Raw genomic sequence first — 3,178 nt, 5'->3', positions numbered from 1 at the left:
TATAAGACCTGTCACATCCTTGAGTCAGAGGGATCTCCTTTGGGGTAAGAGGCCAAAATACAACCAGTTCCCAAAGGCAGATAAAAATATTCACTAGATGACTGTGTTCCAAAAAGCCTTTCTTGGCCATAGTCCACTCTAGTCTGCATTGTCTGACACACAGCCTTTAACAAAAGAATTGCCAAGTTTGCTGGATCCAACAGGTAACAATAGAGGGTTCTAACAAATAAGATGTGTGCGCTCATGGGAAAAGGGCAAAAAGGAGGTCAGTTGGGTTGGGCCTGGTCTTCACAAGTGGAGAATACAATAGTCGTTGGGAGGAAGAAAAAGTGACTCAGGTATTCTGCTTGCAAACCCTTTTTCTGTTACACTCCTGAAACAAGTTTGCAGGAACCCCAACCATGGCCACAAGTTGTGTGCACTGCATATGTGCAGTAGGTCACATGCAACAAATATGCCCATTATATGCCAGGCAGGTCACAAAAAAATACACAATAACACACCAATCTGTTTCATGTGCAAAGAGCTGTGTCATTTTTCCTATCCATAATCTCATCTAGTCCCTATAACTGATTCCTGAGTTATAATTCCCACTTATACAGGAAATAAGACATGGAGAGCTGAATACTTAACATGAGAAGGTAGGGAAATTGATATAACTGAAGCAAGTAAACACACACTTGCAATGAGTATTAAGATGTCTCCCACAGTGATCTTAGAGTGCCATCATGGAGTTCCTACCATGACTGAATGAAGCTGTGTTAGAACCTCCAGCATCCTTTTTCTGTGCTGTTTTATCCAGTTCATAAATACCTGGAATTTTGATGCTCCACTCCAATTCTCTTTCCACCATTCACCAAAGTTTACACTCAAAAAAGTCCTGGTATTAATTATAGAGCCATTCATGGTGAGCAACAACAGACATTTATTACTTACAGTCTTGAAGGCTTTTTTATATCTTCTTTATACTCTGGTAAGTATACTAGTCAATATTCTCCAAGAGAATCACAACCAATGGGACAGAGATGGCTCAGAGATACTGATGATAGATAGATAAATAGATAGAGATATATTTTAAGGCATTTACTCATATCAATGCTGTGGGAGTTGGCAAGTCTAAAATCTATATGGTGAAACAGCAGCCTAGAGACCCAGAGAAGAGCTGATGTTGTAGCCCAAGTCCAAAAGCAGTCTGGGAGCAGAATTCCCTCTGGTTCAGGAGCCCTCAACCCTTTTTCAGGCTTTCAGCTGACTAGCTGAGGTCCACTAACATGGAGGGCAATCTACTTACTCAAAGTCTACTTATTTAAATATGAATCTCATCTAAAAAAAATACCTTCATGGTGACACTTAGACTGGTGTTTGACCAAATATCTGGGTACTGTGGCCTTAGTGAAGTTGACATATTAAATGAACCATTACAGTGAAAAAACTAGGGGTTATTCTGATCCCTCCAACCCTGCCTCCTCTGCTAGGTGGCTCAGCTCCCTGAGGAGTTCCCAGCCTGCTTGGAGTGGATGTTCGATCTCACTTGAAGAAGTATTTGAGAACAAGCATTCAGTCAACCTAACGTGGACTCAGATCTTCTGTCTTAGCAAGATCTGTAGAACAACCTAGCAAAACATTTGACGTGAAACTCACGCCATTTTTGTTTTAGTTTGGTTCAGAGATTTCTGAATCAGACCTCAAAACTTCATTCAGCTTCTAATTCACTGTGGTGTGACATAGCTTATGTGGAAGAGAAGGATGACTTTCATTTAATATTAACCAAGCAGCTTTCCACCACTTCCTCTTTTCCATTGTTTCACTTTAATAAACAATGGATTTAACAAGCTGTTTTAAATTGGTTGGTCTCGGAAACATTAAGTATTTTGCCTCACATGTGACTTGAAGATTTTACCCAATATCTGTTTAGAAACACACACACACACACCCCAAACACACAAGACCCAAACAAACTATACGTTGTTTCCAAGAAATGGTCATAAGGTATTTGATGTTTCCAGAAAGTAAAATACTAAGCAAAAAAATTGTTTTCGCTCAAATTATTCAGGCTGAACGAAACAAACAAACAGAAAAGATTGAAGTCAGGAGCACTAACCCACAGCTGGTAACTCACCTTCTTGCTGGGGAAGGATTAGCAATGAAAAACAACTCTTAGACCTTCTTGGTGAAAACAGTACCCATTTCTACCAAATTTACACTAAAACTGAGGGTACAGAGAAGAATGAAAACTTACCACACAGGCCCAGTGCCTACCACACTGCTCCCTGCTCACATCCACGCACCTTGCTCCTCTCCGACGTGGCAAAACTATCCAACCCTACAGAGACCGAAGTGAAGTGAAGTGAAGTGGCTCAGTCGTGTCCAACTCTTTGCGACCCTATGGACTGTAGCCTACCACTCTCCTCCATCCATGGGATTTTCCAGGCAAGAGTCCTGGAGTGGGTTGCCATTTCCTTCTCCAAAGGATCTTCCCAACCCAGGGATCAAACCCAGGTCTCCCACATTGTAGGCAGATGCTTTTACCATCTGAGCCGCCGGTGCATCAAGTCTCTGATTGCTGTTTTCCAAAAGCATGCTGGAAGGGATGGTAACAACAGCAAACTCTCGAAGGCTGAGTCCCTAATCTTCATGAATACAGAGCTGGGTGCCTTCACAAAGAACCCAAAGGACTGTGGTGTCCTTGACCACATGATGAAGAAACTGGACCTCAACTCTGATGGGCAGCTAGATTTCCAAGAATTTCTTAATCTTATTGGTGGCCTGGTGATAGCTTGCCATGAATCCTTTCTTAAATCTGTCTCTTGCCAGAAGTAAATTGGAGGAGCCTTTGGGCCTGGCCTCCAGACCCACTCCCTTTCTCTCCAGCCTCTCAGTTATCACCTGCTCTTCACAACCCCCACATACCCTGAGCCTGGCACACCCACCCACCCCCAGGCAGGCCACTCCTGTTAGTAATAAAGCAATATAACAATAAAACAATATTGTTTTTTAAACACACACACACAGAAAATCTTACTACACCAAAATCTAAAAGACTTAGAGAGAAACAGTGTCATATCAGGCTCTATTAGTCATTTCCACTGAAGAGAGGTGGACCCAGTCAAGACTTCTCATGGCAGGCAAAACCAGGCTTCACTCTTTGAAACAAATAGAAAAAGATGTCTTACAGAAG

General features: G+C 42.1%; 1 pseudogene; it reads left to right on the top strand.

The window, feature by feature from the left end:
- The first annotated feature begins 1,978 nt into the window (after window positions 1-1,978).
- Window positions 1,979-2,820, top strand: LOC113897473 (annotated as a pseudogene).
- The last annotated feature ends 358 nt before the right edge of the window (window positions 2,821-3,178 follow it).

The sequence above is a fragment of the Bos indicus x Bos taurus genome, chromosome 8 (genome assembly GCF_003369695.1).
Source record: "Bos indicus x Bos taurus breed Angus x Brahman F1 hybrid chromosome 8, Bos_hybrid_MaternalHap_v2.0, whole genome shotgun sequence".
Taxonomy (NCBI): Eukaryota; Metazoa; Chordata; class Mammalia; order Artiodactyla; family Bovidae; genus Bos; species Bos indicus x Bos taurus.
This window is presented reverse-complemented; position numbering and strand designations above follow the sequence as displayed.